This window comes from Rhipicephalus microplus, chromosome 2 (genome assembly GCF_043290135.1).
Source record: "Rhipicephalus microplus isolate Deutch F79 chromosome 2, USDA_Rmic, whole genome shotgun sequence".
NCBI classification, from domain to species: domain Eukaryota; kingdom Metazoa; phylum Arthropoda; class Arachnida; order Ixodida; family Ixodidae; genus Rhipicephalus; species Rhipicephalus microplus.
This window is the reverse complement of record NC_134701.1, coordinates 144,989,135-145,007,604: the sequence shown is the minus strand read 5'-3', so window position 1 is coordinate 145,007,604 and position 18,470 is coordinate 144,989,135. Positions and strand designations below refer to the sequence as shown.

The 18,470-nt window shown below is 47.0% G+C and overlaps 1 long non-coding RNA gene across 1 annotated transcript in view; it reads right to left on the bottom strand.

Annotated features, from left to right (window-relative positions):
• Positions 1-16,617, bottom strand: part of LOC142786419 (uncharacterized) — a 115,269-nt gene extending 98,652 nt beyond the window's left edge. The window contains exons 1-2 of the long non-coding RNA XR_012889042.1: positions 16,520-16,617; positions 6,268-6,369 (exon numbers count right to left, since the gene is read on the bottom strand). This is a non-coding gene — a long non-coding RNA (uncharacterized LOC142786419). The remainder of the gene's footprint in view (positions 1-6,267; positions 6,370-16,519) is intronic.
• Between the last annotated feature and the right edge of the window lie 1,853 nt (positions 16,618-18,470).

The window sequence follows — 18,470 nt, the reverse complement described above, 5'->3', positions numbered from 1 at the left end:
CAGCTGCTGTAGGCCAGTCGGGTAAGTGAACGACGTGGTAAAATACCATGTCTTCGTACCCCTGATCAGATAAAAAGGCACGTAACGCAGTTTGGCGCCCTCGTCCCACCTATTAGCGGCGCTTACGCGGTCGTAGTCATCAAGCCAGTATTCTACGTCTTCTCCCCGAAGACCAGCGAAGAGCGGGCGTTCCAGCTGATGTCCGTGTATGTAAGTAGGAGGGGCAGCTTGCGGCGGTGCGTGGTTGATGACATCAGTGCTGGCAGGCTTGGTCTGGGACATGCTGCCTGACTGTGGGCGCAAGTGGCGGCTTGAATGAAGCTCCAGAGGGTATAGTGGGCTGCGGGAGGTCAGAGGACCGAAAATCCACCTCCACCCCGTATGGAGTCTTGGTAGTCTTGACCGAATCAGCGTTTATTTGAAGAAAGACCTCGCAAAACGAACGGGCAGAGCCAGTACACAGACGATGACGATGATGATGACCCAGAGTGGCAATGAGGACAAAGAGACAAGCTGATGATGGTGATTGTGATCATGCAGGGATGATGACGATGTAAGTAACAAATGCCCACAATATATATATATATATATATATATATATTTATATTTATATATATATATTTATATATATATATATAGTGAGTGGCCGTAGCGTTGCATATAGTCCAGTAGATCCTCTGTGAGCGGTCACAACGTCGTTTATTTCGATGTTTCGGCCTAAAGTCTGGCCTTCATCAGGATTCTGATCATCAGGATTCAAAGGTTTTAGGTTCGATTCCTGCTCACGGCTGGTTATTTTTTCATCCACTTTTCTTTCTTCTTACTTACAATCCATTGGTTCTAATAACTTCACTTGTACATTCCTTGGCAGTACTGTCTGTTAGATCTCAATAATATTGTGTCAAGACACGGAAAAACGAGCCCTTAGGTATACACTTCTTTCCCTTATATATATTGAAATCTAACAGACTATAATGCCAAGGAATGTATAGTGTATAGGGAAAGTTATTAAAACCAATATAATGTAAATAAGAAGACAGAAAAGCGGGCGAAAAAATAACTTGCCGTGAGCAGAAATTGAACCTACGACCTTCGAACAACGCGTTAGATGCTATTTTTCAGCTATTTTTTGCCATTTCTAGTAGCACTTTATAAATGTACAGCCAGCGCCGAGCCGATTTAACCGTTGGGAACATGCACGGTTGCAGTTTTTATAGAGAAGAATTTTTACCACACTGAGTTGATCTTTCTGCCTCAGCGCTCTAATGCCATCGTCTTCGTATTAGTCTTCCAGTGATCTCATCATGCTGTCATAGAGAGTTTTATAATTGGGGACGCAAGACACTGGGTCCCCAAGCTGCCTTGTGTAGGTTGCTCTTGCGTTCGGAGTATCAGCAGAGTTTGAGAACTTGGTCAATGAACTGACATATCCAAAGAGCCAAATGAGGACAAAGAACTGACGCGATGACAGCGTCAACTGCATTCTGTCGGTAATTGTAAAAAGGTTAGAATAATAATATTCTTCTTATAACGCACAAAGTTTTATAATCTTTTGCACTAAAATAACTTTTTCATACAAATAAGAACTAATAAAACTGTTTGTATGATTTATATTTGTGCATCAATTAAAATAATTTTCAAAAGCTCAAAGGTGTTTTGATATGGCAGCTGGCATTCCGCATAGCAAAAAACACTATTGTCATCTGCATCTACGCTTTGGCTGCCCCCACTCGCTGCAGCAGCCTCTTTTCTCAATTTCTCTCGTTTCCATATAGTACCATACAGTGAACTCCTTACTACTCACTCAGAAGTAACTTGCATCCTTACTTTAATGGGTTGTGATGCCACATACAGGCTGAGCGAAATGACAATGCTGCTCACACAAGCTTGCAGGAATAAACCGTTTTATTGCGAGTCAATCGACCAGTGTTCACAAAAATAAAAGCCATGCGTGTAACGTTCTAGCATGTACAGCAGTGAAAATTATGCATGCATCAGCGTTCATGAGCAAACAAGTTACGTGCTACGCATAGCCCCAACGCGGAGCACAGAAGCTATGCAGCGCCGGCTGATATATTCATAGTACGTCACGATTTTGATTGATATGTGGGGTTTAACGTCCCAAAAATAGTACGTCACGAAACGTTCGCTGCAATAAGTAAATATATACTGTTTACGTTCTATGAATTGTGTTGCTGAAGATGGCGCAACACCTTATTGACATTATTTGCTAAAATTTCTGTAACTGCTACAAACATATCCGCGTGCCCTGCACGAGCAGTGTGGCGCGACTGTTTGTTTTTTGGGTCCGCGCTGCCGCCTAAAGTGCGTCACTCTTCTATTTTCTATTCGTTCTCATTATGCAAACTTCTGCATCCCTATTTAAATGAGATGAACTTTTTATGCTTAGCATAATCATGTCTTACAAAAAAATTCTCAAGAAAAGACTTTGTTCGGTTTGTTTACCTACGCCGGCGGTGTGCCGTCGTCGTTTCAACGGTGGCAACGCCTTACGACACAGCCGCGAAGCTCGCAACACGCCATAGGCCTGACAGGGTTAAACGCAGCCTACGTTGGATCAAACGTATGGGGCGCGATTTGAGGCCAAATTAAAAATTTTGCAAGACTTGGGCCATGTGGCCCAATGGCTCGCACTGTGCTTCGTCTCGCTGGCGACCTAACACGCGTTAGGGGCTAAGACTAGTTTTCTATTTTTGAACCTTTGTATTTTTCATTTTTGAACCACACGAAAGTAAGAGACCAAGATTGGCTTAGGTTCTGCGCATGCGCCCTGGCGCGTCGCAAGCTTTTTGGGTCCCCATGCTTCGTGGGGCCCAAATTGTCAAACCCTATTGACTTCACCAGAGGAAAGCGTTCGCTGTCTTCATCGCTTGGCAACAATTAAAAAAATTACTCTGTTCGTTACCCGGAACGCTACCAATCCTCAATCCTCTTTCACTCTTGTTTCCATCTCCTGCGCTGCCTTTTTGACTCATCAGTTTTTATTGCAACAGCAAATAAACGAACACTCTCGGTTGGATTTTGCCGCCGGCGTTGGCGTCACTCACCGCGTAGGAACGCAAGAAAAAAAATGAACCAAAAGAAGACTCAGGCGCGCGGAATCGAACTTCGGTCTTCTGTAACGTGAGAGCGAGCCGCTAACTACTGAGCCATGGAGAGGTACGTTCTTCAACTTTCGAACGGCAAGCTTTTTATATCTACCACTCACGACTGTTGAATAACATCTCGGGGAGAAATATTGTGTTTTTAGCATTACCAGCAAGGTGGTGCAATGAGCGCGCGTCGCCACATTGTCACGACACGACAGTGCGTGCTCTCATCTCCCCTGTGTGCTTTGCCTCGCAGAGAGGAGAAGGATGGACGCTCACTTGCGCGCCTTTAACTCGTGGTTTGCGGGATCGTACATCTTCGCTGGCCTTCGGCTTTCACTCGAACAACTCTGTTGTAGTTACTGGGCGCACATGGGTCACTGAAATCGTTGCACAGCATTCGTTTGAGAAAGAGGCACTTTTCAGACACAGCGAACAACTGAGACGCTTATTTTTGTACACCTGTACTCGTGAGTGCTGTTCGTGCGTCATTTGTGCGTGAAAAACGCGGGGCACGTTTTGATCGGCTTGCCATTTTGCGCATGACCTTCCTATTAGTTTTTTTTCACACCGTCCTAGCTTTCTACCCACAATTACCACATGTTACTATCTTTTGCCCTCCGTACTGTTCGATAGGTTGTCAGCCGCCTTCACGCTTCAAACATGTTCCCGTGCCTAGTCAACCTGCACTGCGATGTTGTCTTCGTCATGTTAACCTTGACTGAAGCTTTGTCTATAAATTGTTTGATGATTCAGATTCTCTACATGATGACACCAAGATGCTGACATTTTTTCTGCACAGCCATCATTTCGCACCTACCACGTTCTCAATGCATTGACTCCAATCTAACTTACAATCAGTACACCCTGCTGGTGGTCCTTCTAGTCGACTGCTTCCGTACGTTATCTGACTTTCCACAAGCTCGTTTAGACCACACTTCTAACATCTAACGTTTTCGTAATGACACCGGGGATACTGACATTTTTTCTGCGCAGCCATCATTTCGCACCTACCACGATCTCAATGCATTGACTCCAATCTAACTTACAATCAGTACACCCTGCTGGTGGTCCTTCTAGTCGACTGCTTCCGTACGTTATCTGACTTCCCACAAGCTCGTTTAGACCACACTTCTAACATCTAACGTTTTCGTAATGACACCGGGGATGCTGACATTTTTTCTGCGCAGCCATCATTTTGCACCTACCACGTTCTCAATGCATTGACTCCGATCTAACTTACAAACAGTACACCCTGCTGGTGGTCCTTCTAGTTGACTGCTTCCGTGCGTTATCCGACTTCCCACAAGCTCGTTTAGACCACACTTCTAACATCTAACGTTTTCGATATCAACGCCGGAGATCATTCGTCATAGCGCATATATATATATATATATATATATATATATATACATATATATATATATATATATATATATATATATATATATGTGTGTGTGTGTGTGTGTGTGTGTGTGTGTGACGCTACGAAGAATGGGAGACGTGGCCTGGCTCATACGCCATGTTTATTCTGTTCTGCCTGCTTCCTCATCTGCTTCTACCAACCATCGCTACCTTCTTACGTCACATCATTCCCCCTCCCCTCGAAAGAAGTCGCGTCAGACGAACAGAAATGAAAACTGAACAAGCACGGCTTACAACTGAACACTTTCAAAAAGAGAAGATCATTCAAAGTCCGAGGACGTTTCCGTTAACACACTATAGCTTCACAGGAGAGGACAGCAATCAGGGGTATCAAGTACAGCTCTGGAGGGCGAGGCTGGCTGTTGCGCTCTGGACAACATAAGCATGCTTTGGGCATGAAATCAAATGGAAACACAGCCGGTATTCTTGCGATGAATGAACGTGGTGTGATGGCCTTGAAGCATTGGCTGGATGATTTGCGCAGGTGTCGTGCTATTTGTCTTGATTGGAACCCATGCGTCGCCACCCGTTTGCGTGCTTGTTGACCGAGGCTGGTGCGGTGATTTCTGCGTCCTTGCGGAATACAGGGTATGGTTTGGCGCCTTTCTCGATGTTGTATGTCATGTTGCCTGAGTCTTGATCTCGACTGGAGAAAGCTTACTCGACGTCCCTTGGGAAAATATCCTGGATTCGATGTTTTCTTTGTTTCGAGCGAGAAATCTTGAATATGTCATCGGTTTGGTTGACAAGTTTGTAAACGGCTTTCCATAAACCGCGTGTGTTCTTCCGAAGATGATTCCATTCGTCGTCGTCCTTGTTCGTATAGCCCTTGGAATCTTGGAAGTCACCAGAAGAAGCGAACGAGCTAACGAAAAACGATGCTTTATTGCCAACGTTACGGCCCCGGGGACCGGCCTTCGTCAGGGCATACGTCTCCACAAACTATATATATATATATATATATATATATATATATATATATATATATATATATATATATATATATATATATATATATATATATATATATATATATAAATATATATATATATATATATATATATATATATTAGCAGTGTTCATTGGTAGGCGTCAAGGTTTTCTTAAAATTTAGCACTCGGACGGACACAAAAGACATCTTTGCATATATCTTATGTATCCAGAGAGACACAACACAAAGTTAGCCAATTATTATGTTTCTTGGTGGCCGAGAATGGGCTAGGATTTCCTATATAACTTTTGAGTGACTTCAACAAGTATGCATATTTGTATTGTACACTTGTAGTCTGTCGAACTGTGCTTTGCATGATTACTTATTGAATACCCCAAGCGCTGGCATGTACTTCCTCCGCGATCTCTGCCTTTTACTCTCAAACAAGCAAACGTGATGCCTGGGTTGGCTCGTGATCCGCTAGGCTAATCGCACACTGATTCAATCAGTGTGCGGTGCGCCGAGTCCAGCAGACGCTCTCCGAACCCGCTCCTCACCCTGCCGCCTTCATGACAGCCAGCAGCGAGGTTAGATGCATAGCTGCTTGCGTCCATTTTTAAAAAGCAATCCTCATCGGCTGCATTCATACAGAGAAAATCTGATAGTTTTTGTCTTGTTCTTTCTAGTGGAATTATGAGCATCAATAAGGAGTCATTGTTATAGGCATTGCTGAACTAATTGTAGCATGATCTCGTGCTGTATTGTAAACACTGCCAAAATGCTTAGCACTTTTATACATACCATATCTGGCTCGTTCTTCAACAAATGCAGCCTGCTGATAATGCTCGCTGCCTAGTTTCAGTTCATGGAGCTCTTTTTTATTCGGTTTTCCCATTCGTTTATCTGAAATCCAATATTTCACAACATCACTTTCTTCTTGGTTTATTACAAGATCATTGAAAACACACGCTGTTCAAAGTTGGGCTGTTGTATTACTTTAAATAAATGTAACAATTGTGTTGAAATAAATTTGTCATAACCACTTATGAGTTCTTCAAAGTAGGCATGATAGTTTTGATCTAAGCTATAAAAAACGATACATTATGGGCCACTCAGCCATGCCCTATTCCATCAGTGCTCAACATCACTTTCTTCTTGGTTTAGTACAAGATCATTGAAAACACACCCTGTTCAATGTTGGACTGTTGTGTTACTTTAAATAAAGGTAACAATTGTGTTGAATTAAATCTGTCATAACCACTTATGAGTTGATCAAAGTAAACATGATTGTTTTGATCTAAGCTATAAAAACTACACACTATGAGCCACTTAGCCATGCCCTGTTCCATCGGTGCTCGCCCAAGACTTCGTCAAATGAATATAAATTATAACGTGGTATTCACAACAGAAATTGTGCGATGAGTGTTACCAACTTGAATTTGGTGACAAATTGATTATTAGTAGTGTAGAAAACTGCTTAGAATCTGAAGCATTTAAACTTACCCTGATGCATAGACGACACATTAGGGGATTTTCATAACCCATGAATCTTATAAAGAACACTAGTTAGATCTCGAATATAATAGGTGAACCATGCGAACAACATACGTACAGGGAGGGGTCAAAAGTTTCCAAGCCACTATTCAACGTATTTCTATGGAAGCGTGGCCTAAAAAATGCTCACCTTCCCTTACCCCCAATCCCCACCCATACCTGTGTGTCCTGCTTGTTTGACTGTGCCATAGTTGGTGTTGTTATACAAAAATATTCATAATACGTTGTGCTGTGGCAACATTGGGTGGCCGTCAATTTTGATCAGCACAATCATGGACTCGTGCAGTTTTTCCTACATGAAGAAAGTCCACAGCGCAGCTTCTCTGCATACGCTGACAAAACTTCAGAGCTAAGCAAATTGGGCAGTCACTTTCTACTTCCCGCGGCGAGTAATCAGTGGAAGTCACGGTGCAGCTGAAAGTTAAGGATTGTAACAATTGTGCGTACTTTAACCCTTGACCGGAAGGCAGCTGCTATAAGCGCATCACACCGTAACCTATGCTCAGCGGCATAGCTCTGTTAGTAACAAGTGCTTTGTACCAAGATCCTCGTATAAGAAAACTGCCAATCGCCGAAAATATGCCACTCTATAGCTCCTAAAATTACCTCTATTCCAATAATTGTTTCAAACTATTGACCACCTCGCTCACAAATACGCGTCATGTGGAGAACCACGTTGCTCCTGTGGAGATTCCGTGACGCTTTTATGCTTTCCTGAGCCCAATTCTTAACTTCAAGTGTCCCGGTGCCCAAGGCAGTTGCTTAATTCACCGCTTCTCTGAAAATTCACTGTGTTTTTCTAAAGAAATGTGAGCAGCGGTCACAAAAAACAAAAATAAAATAGATACTGACTGATCACTCGTTCTAACTGTAAACACAGACTGCTTTGAAGACATAACGCTGTTTTAATTGGAAACCGTTTGGTGAGAATGCGTATTGAATGAAATAAACTTTGCGCATTTGCCACTTTCATGGTTTACCGAGGTATTTCTGTGACGCGCGCAGTTTCTCTTTATTGTGATTCACCCATGTCTAGAGCGTTCATACACCTCCAAACGTTCTGGTTTGACAAAATTCAGCGACAAGCGCGTTTCAGCAAAATGTGAATTTTGCATTATAGTGTTTGGTCCGCAAGCCAATATTATTGCAATTTTTTTATTTCACCATTCTTTTCTATTGCTACGTAGCAATCGCATGAAGGGTGAACCATTCTGTGATCAGAAGACGATGAAGAGGACTGGTATACTCGCTCTGTGTGCTATGCTCCAATTTTATTGGTGCAAATATACTGCCAAATAGTCACGTCCCGTCTCATTTTACGTAACATAATTGTGGTGGACATGCTGGTCCTTCCCTGTACCCGTCACAAAGCTCCGCAGTGGCTGCATCATCACGGGTCCTACCATGTCACAGGTTCAAGGCAAATCGTCTTCACCAGTCGCTTCTCTTGTGAATGCTACCTACGTTGTCCTACCTCCTGCTCGTGATCCGATCCTCGCGTATTTTTCTAACAGGATGGCCTTGACGTTGACAAGTGACTCAACGTGTATGAACGAATCTGCGACAGCTATAGGTGGGACCCAACACTCATGCTTGCCAACGTGCTTTTTTTACCTTGATGGCCCTCCGCAGGTATGGTTTGAGACGCACGAACCCGACATTACTAGCTCGGACACTTTCAAGGAGAAGATCCGTGACTTTTTTTCGAACACCGCTGCACGACAGATAACTGCGCGAAATCAGTAGGCTAATCGGGCACAGATGTCTACCGATTCCTACGTTGCGTATATTTACGACGTCATTGCCCTTTGCCGCCAGGTTGACGAACACATGTCCGAGCCTGAAAAGGTAATGAATGTGCTTAAAGGCATCGCCGACAATGCTTTCAACCTGCTTGTATAGACTAACGTCAACACCATCGACGAAATTGTCACAGTGCCGGCGGTTTGAACACGCGAAGAGCGGCCGTATCACGCAGAGATTCACACGACTGCTTAACACGGCCGCCATTTCATCGTGTGAGGCCGTTCGCCAACCACCCACCGATGACCACGTTACACGAATTGTTCGCCGGGAGCTTGAAGCTGCCTGTGCAGCTCCCAATCAACAGCCTGTTTGTACAACTCAAGCCACTGACCCATCACACCTATCGGTAGCCTTAATTCAAGCTGTGGTAAGGCAGGAGTTCGCTAATCCCGGTCTACTGTCAGCGTGTCCCGTGACTCACCCTGAAGTACCGCGCGGATCGTTGGCGTGACCTTTTGTGAGGGCCGTGGCTCTCGCCGTTCATCTTTCTTGGTGTACTTGTGGATGCATGTGCTTCGGTAAGGGTGGAACCCTCACTCTTTAGAGAACGTCCCGGGGTAGCTGCTTTGCTACCTCCGGAGTCGTCGCCTGCGCGTTGATTCCGATGCGCTGTAGTATCGTTCTTCCCGTCCTGGTCTGGGACAGGCGGTGATACTGCGCCGTTCGCTGGGCTTCTGCGATTTCTTTCAGCGTGTTGTGAACGCCCAATGCGAGCATGCGTTCCGTGTTGGTGTGGGGGTATAAGCCCAGGGCTGTCTTGTACGCCTTTCTGATCATCGCGTCAATCTTGATTTTCTCCGCCGCTTTCCAATTGTGGACCGACGCTACGTAAGAGATGTGGCTGACTGCAAACGACTGGGTGAGTCGTAGTAGACTGTCTTCTCGCATGCCCTGGTACCGTGTGGCCACCTTCTTGAGTAGGCGGGTGGCCAGCGAGAGCTTTGCGTTGAGCTTCTGTACCGTCACGTTGTTGCGGTTCAAGTCCTGGAGGTGCAGCCCCAAAACTCTGAGCGTCTGCACGTGTGGTATCGGCGTTCCGTCTTGGGTTACCACGTTGATGTTCTGCGTTGTCGGGCGTCGCGCACTTCGCGGTGAGATCACCAGCAGTTCCGACTTGGTTGGAGAACATTTGAGTCCGGTGGGTCGTAGGTGTTCTTCTGCGGCGGTGACGGCTTCTTGGAGGGCTGCCTCGATCTGGCTATCGCTTCCTCCCGTTGACCACAGCGTGATGTCGTCCACGTAGATCGTGTACTTGATGTTTCTAACGCGTTCCAATCTTCTTGCAACGCCTATCATGACAAGGATAAACAACAGAGGGGAGATAACCGAGCCCTGTGGTGTCCCCGTGCTCCCCAGCTGCTTGGGCGGTAGTTGTAGTTCTCCTGCCACAAGCCGCGTGGTGCGGTTGGTCAGGAAATCTTTGATGTAAGCGAACGTCCTCTCCCCCATGTTGAAGTGGGACACCTGCCGAAGGACGGCCGAGTGGTGTACGTTGTCGAATGCTCCCTGGAGATCCAGTCTGAGCACCGCTCTGTTATCCAACGTGGGAAAGTGTCTGTCCACGATTTCGTTCTTGAGCAATAGCATGGCGTCCTGGGTACACAGTTTGGCCCGGAACCCCAGCATTGTATGTGGATATATGTTGGATTCTTCCATATAACGTTGCCATCTGTTGAGTAGGACGTGTTCAAGCACCTTGCCCACGCACGACGTTAGAAAGAAGGGTCTGAGGTTGTCTATGCTGGGGGGTTTGCCCGGTTTGGGGATCAGGACCGTTTTGGCGGTCTTCCATTGTTGCGGTAGCTTGCCCGTTCGCCAGCACTGGTTGTAGTACTTGGTGAGGGCTTCTATTGCCGTGTCGTTCAAGTTCCTCAATGCCTTGTTGGTGACGTGGTCCGGTCTGGATTACGATTTACAGTTGATTGTTTGTAGTACCGCTCGCACTTCCCATTCTTCGATGTCGGCATCTAGTCTCTCGTTGATAGCCCCTTCGTAGCTGGGTAGTGGGTCCGTTGGCGTTACGGGGAGATACTTGGCGTCCAGGCGTCGTCGCACCTCAGCCTCTCTCATTTCTTTGACGGCTTTGTGAATTGTCTTGTTCAGCATCTAATGCTGAGCTCCCTTGGTTGTCTGATCGTTGAGCAAGGGGCGTAGCAGGCGCCACGTCTTGCCTTTGTGTAGTTGACCGTCCGCTTCTTGACACACCGCGTGCCACTGCTGTCTGCAGAGGACTGCGCTGTGATGCTCGATGTCTCTGTTGAGTTGTGCTATACGTTTGCGTAGCTTTCTGTTGTGGCGTTGACGTTTCCAGCGCCGTATCAGCGAGTTTCGGGCTTCTATGAGGTGCGCTAGTCTGCTGTCCAGCATCGTTTCTCCGATGCTGCAGCTCCGCAGTCTGCAGCTCCGCTTCTACCGTCTGAGTGGCGTCTTTGGTCGTGGCGTTCAACATGTTGGTCCATGCTTCTATGTTTTCAATGGTTTCCGAAACGTTGTCTTCTAATTTCTTTCTGTACTCGTGCCAGTCGACGATTTGCTGTTGCTGTGCTCTTTGCGTGTTCTCTGCGATGGGTATTGTAATTTCGAGTATGCAGTGGTCACTTCCCAACGTCTCCCCGGTGTTCCGCCACGTGACTCTACGCAGTGCTGAGGCCGTGCTTATGAAAGCGAGGTCCGGGTTTGTGTCTCGCTGCGGCGACGTTCCGTTTCTCGTAGGTGCGTTGGTGTCGTTTAACAATTGGTAACCTGCGTCCATTGTTTCGTCGTAGATACTGACCCTTCACCTTCGTGTATGGATACCCCCATGCCGTATGTTGAGCGTTGAAGTCTCCACACAGTAGGGTTACGTTGGAGCCCGCGAGCTGTTGCGCTTTGTACACAAGGGTGCGGAATTTTTGCTGGAAGTGCTCCGGATTGCTGTACACGTTGATTATAAAAGTGCTTTCACGGCGCTTGCGCTTCCCGGTGACGATTTCGACCATGCCGCGCTCGATGGCGGCGTTGGGTAGCAGCTCGTGATCTATTGAAGTTAGATTCTTCTTTACCAAGGTGCAGACCCCCTGCCCTGCGCCTTTCCCAACTGTTCGTGCGCTGGGGGGCTTCGCAAAGGATCTGTACCCCGGTAACGTCGGTGGCGTTTCACTGTGCGTCTCTTGTAGTATTAAAACGTCGGGTCTCTTGGTGCTTTGTTTTATGTACTGTTGCAACGATGCTTTTCTCGCCTGTATACCGTTGGGAGTCCATTGCCATATGAGGAGATGATGCTGTTGTGTCTGTGCTCTGTTTCTGTGGTTAGCGGTGCCTGTTGCCGTTGTCCCGTCCATTATGGCGGTTGGGTGAAGGCCTTGTTATGCCTGCCAGTCCACAGCGAACATCCATGCCTCTGAAAAAGGCAATCTGTGTCAAGGCCAGCCTGCGAGCCACCTGACGCGATCAACAACTCAACGGCGTCATCACGCCACGGCGCCTTTCTGGCGCGCACGTGCAGTGAGTCATCTCAGCCGCCAGCACGTCGAGTAAACAACCGGCGTCTTCCTGTCTGGTGGCTGACGCAATGCGCGACGACGTCACTTGTCCTTGGGTGCAGCCACCTGCAGCGCAGCCTATCCAGATTCGATGAGAAAGCGGGACGCGGCCCAGCGGCGACCTCATTGGAGGATTCTGATCTCGCGACCAGCGGCGCTTCGGGTTGGACATTTGGGTTGGACCCGGGGCATATAAAAGAAGCCCTGCGGCGCGTCGAGAGAGACCCCCTTTGACAGCAGACCCATTTGAGAGCAGACCTACGTGTTAGAGAGGAGAGCTCGGCTATTCGAGTCTCTGTCGGCCCCAGTGCCGAATTTGTAACGCCTCTGTATATATGCTGTACATACACCTTGTTTAACTCACCGTCGTCTCGTCCGCTCGTCTATCAGCTCTGCGCAGAAGCAGTCGCGAGCTGAGAAACCTACGCTACCAAACGGCTGGTGACCTTCCCGGTGGAATTCGAAGCAGTGGCGCCTTCGGGTCCGTGTTGGCGTCGCCGTCTTTCGAAACAGTGGTTGCAGCGGTGAGATTTGTAGCGCCCTTAGTAACGTCGTCGGAGGCGAGCGTCACAACAGCCTGTTGTGGGATTAGTCCTGACGCCGTCAGCGCGTGTATTAGTGCATCCAACTTAGTCTGTATTTTTTGTATGGTAGACTGCATGCCATGTACGGGTGTCACCAATGTGTCGAGGCGTGCGTTGGTAGCATCGAGGCGATCGTTAGTAGCTTTGATGACTTAGCTCAGGGTTTCGTAGTTTGCTTTCATGGTCTGTTCTAGTCGATCTTGACGTTCTTCTAGGCTGTCCAGCCTAGCGTTGACTCTTCGTTCACGTGCGTATTCGAGCGCTCGCTTCTTGGGTGCCGGTTTGCTTGTCCTAGCAACGTCGATCGTTTCGGGTTCTGCGCTGTTAGCTTCCGTAGTAACTGGGTCTTGTACCTCCATGGCTGAGTTTGTGTTGTTTTCCATTGGCGTTGGGGGTCTTGGTTGACTCTGCGGCGGCGACAGTGGCGGTGGCGGGGTCGGAGTCACCTGTTGTTGCTGCTGCTGCTGCTGTGCGTTGATGAGTTGGTTCAACTTAGCGTTAATATCTTGCTTTTGAGCTCTCTGTTCAGCGATGGATCGCTTGAGCTGGTCATTTTCATTGCGTAGTGACTGGATGGTGTTGTCCTTTGCTTCAGCTACGTGGTTGAGCGGATTGCGGTTCACCGCTTGCGGGTTGACTGCCTCGGCCCCATTTATCACGTTGCCCGGTCGCTGCTGGTTGCGGTTGTAATTCATGTTTTCGCTGCGCTTGCCGTCGGTGCTTCTGCCGCGGCTCGCCGATTGTCTCCTGCTTTTGTCCCGCTTCCTCGAGCGACTGCGTCCTCTCTTTGATAGATGCGCTTCGTTCTGTTGTTGCGGTGGCAGCTGCGGGAAGTCTTGCGACGAAAACATTGACGCCGCGTTTCTGCGCTCCCATCTGCGCTGAGTAACTACGAAGGGCACCTTGTACTTGTTCGTACAGCCTTCCGTGCCCGTGGCGTGGGCTCCGTTACACAGTTTGCAACGTGGCTTTCACCGCGCCGCGTGATCTGCCGTCGGGTTAGGCGCGCCACACGCAAAGCAGATCTTGGTTTCCAGCGTGGGGCATACATCGGTTCGATGGCCGATTTTGCCGCATGTCTTGCATACGTTGTGGTGTTGTCTGTATAATCCACACTTTACTATAATGGAGCCACACTTTATGTAGTTGAGAACCTTTGTTCCTGCCAACAAAATGACGATCGAGGTAGTGTTTCCAATCCTGTGCGCTTAGAGGGCCTGCGGGTTGGCTTGGTTAACGATATTTTCGTGCAGATCTTCGGCAGTGTTCTCTACTGCGATGCCACGGATTACTCCTTTCTTTCACTGTGCCGTGAGGTGCGGTGCAGTAGGCATGCGTTTCGTAGCTACGGCCCCCAATGTACAGGGAGCGTACGCTTGCGTAGTAACGTGCTCGTTCTTCATCGGGCGTGCTGATCATGATGATGTTCTGCTTGGGATTAGTACAGATCGTATCTGCTTTTGCTGCGGTCTTGGGAACGTTGGCTGCCGTTATGACTGTGGACACTACGATTTCAGCTTCCAGTTTTGCTAGAAATAGCCCTCCTCTCGGTCCTACTACAATCTTCCGTTCTTCCCACGGCAAATTCAGCAGCATGCGGGACGCTTTAGGGATTCTCGCTACCATGCGTTTTGCTTGAGCTTCACTAAATTGCGGAGATGGTTTGCTGCTTTGGGTAACTTCGTTAAGCTGGGGCTTATTAGGTCGTTGGCTTACTTGTTTTCCGGAGATTTTCTATTCCGCGATGTCGCTTGGGTGTAAGTCGTTGCCGCGCACCGCGACTTCGGTGCGGCAGGTGCTTCGTAGCACCTCCTGGTCGTTGATCGCGTCGGTGGTCGTAGTGTCGTTGCCGCCAGCACAAAAGTCCATGTCTTCCGTAGCAAGGGCCGCGAAACGGTTGTGGGAAACGGCGTTGAGCTGCGATGAGGCCGAGGCCATCTTCGGCGATGAGGAGTCGAGCGTCGAGCCGGGCCGGGCGGCCGACGCAGCTGCGCGCCCCGGCCGTACTCGCGCTAAACTTAGGCGTGGTCCGCTAGGCCTAGCGTCGCACAAGTGAAGAAAACGTCAAAAATTGACAAAACGTCCGGTTGGCCGGACCGAAAATAGTATCAATCGAGTCCAGGGATATTCACGGACACTGCAGTGATGATTTCCAGTTGATTGGAAGCAATTAAGGCGGCACAATTAGCGAAAACTGCGGAGCTCATTCGGAGCACGTCTGCTCAGCTCGCCGACCGGAGCGCCCCCCTTTCCGTACACAATAAAAATGCTTGATTTAGACTAATCGATTCCACCGCTGCTCTGTATTGTCATTTTTACTCGTCGAATTTGTCTATTTTGAGATCCAGATGCACGGACAACACTTGTACGGGCTCGGTTGGCAGACGTAACTTTTGGTAGAAATCATGGTGGCAGAACGTGTAGTGCACAGATCCCAGCTTGATACAGTATATAATGCCCGCCATAATTAGCCCACAGATCACCTGCTTACTGTTTCTCAGCACCATCGCGATAGTGGGCAGGGCTTCTCAGCTTGGTACAACGAGTGGCCCGCCATAATAAGCACCACTCATCATCTGCTTAGTGCGTCCCGGTATTCTCTTGCAGTGGTTCCATGGACGTTGTTTGTAGCAAAGTTGGCTATTGCCGTCTTCGAGTCGCTGAGGACCGTGCGGCAATCCGGGATCGCTAGTGCCAGTTGATTGCAAACTCCTCGGCTTGCGTGGGTGACTTGCGCCGTATGCTTCCCGACGTTGTGAGTACCCCAGTGTGTGCTGCGATCGCAATGGTGGGCAGAGCCTCCCTCTATCTAGTCTACTATTGCGCACTATGTAGCCGCTACTTCCCACCGTCGTTTCCACTTTACACATCATCTGTACATCATGTCACCCAGCATGTCCTGGCATATCCACCGTAATTTTCGCTATACCCACAATTACTTTCACTACACCCACCATGGTTTACAGCATCCACCATGAAAGTTTTTTCGATAGGGAGGTTAGGTATGTAACGAGTGATTGAAAACTTTGCGAATGGGTGCATCTTGCACAAGGACTGCCATTAACTCCAGCATAATGACACACTTTCAGTTTACTTCAACTCTGACAATCGTAGACACTTCATAGAGATCGGCACGCAGCGGACAGAGAACCCCAAGGAAGCTGCTCAATGCGTTTCACGAAGCATCACTGACTATTCACCAGTGGAAGAGCCTTCGTAGGCGCCACACACGTCAGGCCACGAGAAAACTGTACGAGCAGGTATCACGACATAACAAGACACTACCAGTTCAAAAAACGCGTGTCCTTCTTTGCTCATGGTAAGCCAAACAGGACGCAGGCGTTACACTAAAGGTGACAAGAAACAGATTCCTACAGAATCCGAGACTAATACACGCTACGTATCTGTGCACACAAGTACAGCTTTGGCGAAAATGAGATATTTATCCTGCAAATATATACAACCTATTATTAACGCCTCTTTAAAAATTAAAATTATTAACTACTTTGGTATAAGCCTAAAATGCATCATTCAGTTTGACTTAAAGTTGCAGCTATATAGATTGTTGCTTATCAAGCCACAACTTACCAATGAGAAGAAAAAAGCACATAACTATTATGAAGAGATAGTGCGCCATACTATCTACTTGCTGATTTGCAGTTTTGCTCCTTGGCGTTTGTAAGATATTTTATTCGCGGAGTTAAGAAATTATTTCTGTATTTGCTGTTTATATAGAGGCAGTAAGAGAGGCGAAATGTTTCTAAATGCCGACACGACTGCAGATACGTTTACTTCGGCGTCCGAACACAATACATTCGCCACTTTTTTAACAGTTATATTTTGCCCGACGCGTATACTTCCGTGGTATACCTCCTGAAATTGTCCCAAGGCTATCCGTAGTCTTTCTATTTGATATTATCGGAATAATGTCAGGTGGTTGGTGCTCCGTGCGCTCGCACAAATATCACGACGTCATCATAGGCTAACCTTTTCCAGCTACAGTGGGTAACCACTTTTTTTGTTGTTGTAGCGTTGACTGTAGCCGGTTATAAGCTAACAAGTAAAGGAGGCTGCATTCAATGCGACAGCTGTTCATTTTTAGTAAGCACACCTTGAAGTTTTGATGGTGTAAATTGAGCGATAGTGTCTTCGCTACAATTCTGTGAGTAGAGCTGACATTTCGTTTCCTGGGTTGTAACTGAGTATCATCACCAGAAACACGCAGGACACATCTATTGATGTGTGAACTGAACCTCCTGCATCAAGAAAGTGTCTCCCGTTAACCTTACTTTCCAATGCATTGCAGCATATAACTACATATCTGAGTGTACTCTATCATTCCAAGTATTGTTCATCATCTTCCCTTGCAGAATATGCTCAGAGTTCGTACTTTTTTGTTCCTCACAATAAATAAAACAGCCAAAATTTGCACGAGTATTTAGAGCATGTGACTCTAGTTGATAATGCATAAGAAGGCAACGAAAGACACTGTGATAGAACAAAATATTTAAACACTCTGTATTTAGGATAAGTTACACAAACAGAAACAAGTGTGCACACAATCAAAATATCTAGGTCTTAATTAGGTATCGAGGGTTTTAAAACACATGCGAGATCCCTGATCAGTGGACCCTGCTAGTTGGTGCTGCCGAATTAAATTCACTGCGCCTCCCAAACGTTGTTGAACGTAGTGATGTGAGTAAAATTGAATATCCTACAGGGTGTGAATTGTGTGATTATGTATCAATCAGGCAGCACTTTATGCCACTCAAGATGTCCTCCTTTGCACGAGTAATTTGAATTTCGTTTCTTCAGTACATTCAGCCATGAAAACAAAAAAATAGTCGTACGAAATGATGGCCAAACTGCTACATCTCTACACACTGCTTCTCGGCAAAAACAGCCACATTTTGCCGAGGGTGCATTCCAAATAACGCCCATGTGATTAGATGCAGGTGATGTTACACATCTGCTGGTGCCGAAATTGTGACAGGAGACCTCAACTTCGCTGTAATAAATAATTATATCGTAATTTTGATGTATAAAGCTACTGGATTCTTTATTATTCCTTCATTGCAAAAATAGTGAAGGCACCATAATTGCATTTCGCGCTTATCACTGCTTTAATAAAGGACAGGGTGGGGTAAGATCAGACACTGAGTAAAACGTAAAATGTTGACTTTGCCGGCCTTTGTAGATTATACCAAAACTACATTTCTTTGTTTCTGTTTTCTAGCGATACGTTCTGGTCCTTGTGCACCTTTCCAGATGTAAAAATTTATGATTGCTGACAGAATTTGCGCCGAAGATATCTCCTGGCTAGTATCTGTGTGTCCACGAACCATCAAAAAAGGAGCAAAAGCCAGCTTGGTCAAATTTTCGGACCTGTTCTTCAAGCTACTCCTGCGTCAGTACACAAGCGTAAATATTTACTCTATTAGTTGAGACTACGAACTGCATAACGCCTAAAGATTAGTTGTTTTTGTGCCCGTTGTTGGTCACTTTGTGCGCGAATATTCCAGACGAGAATGCAGAAAAG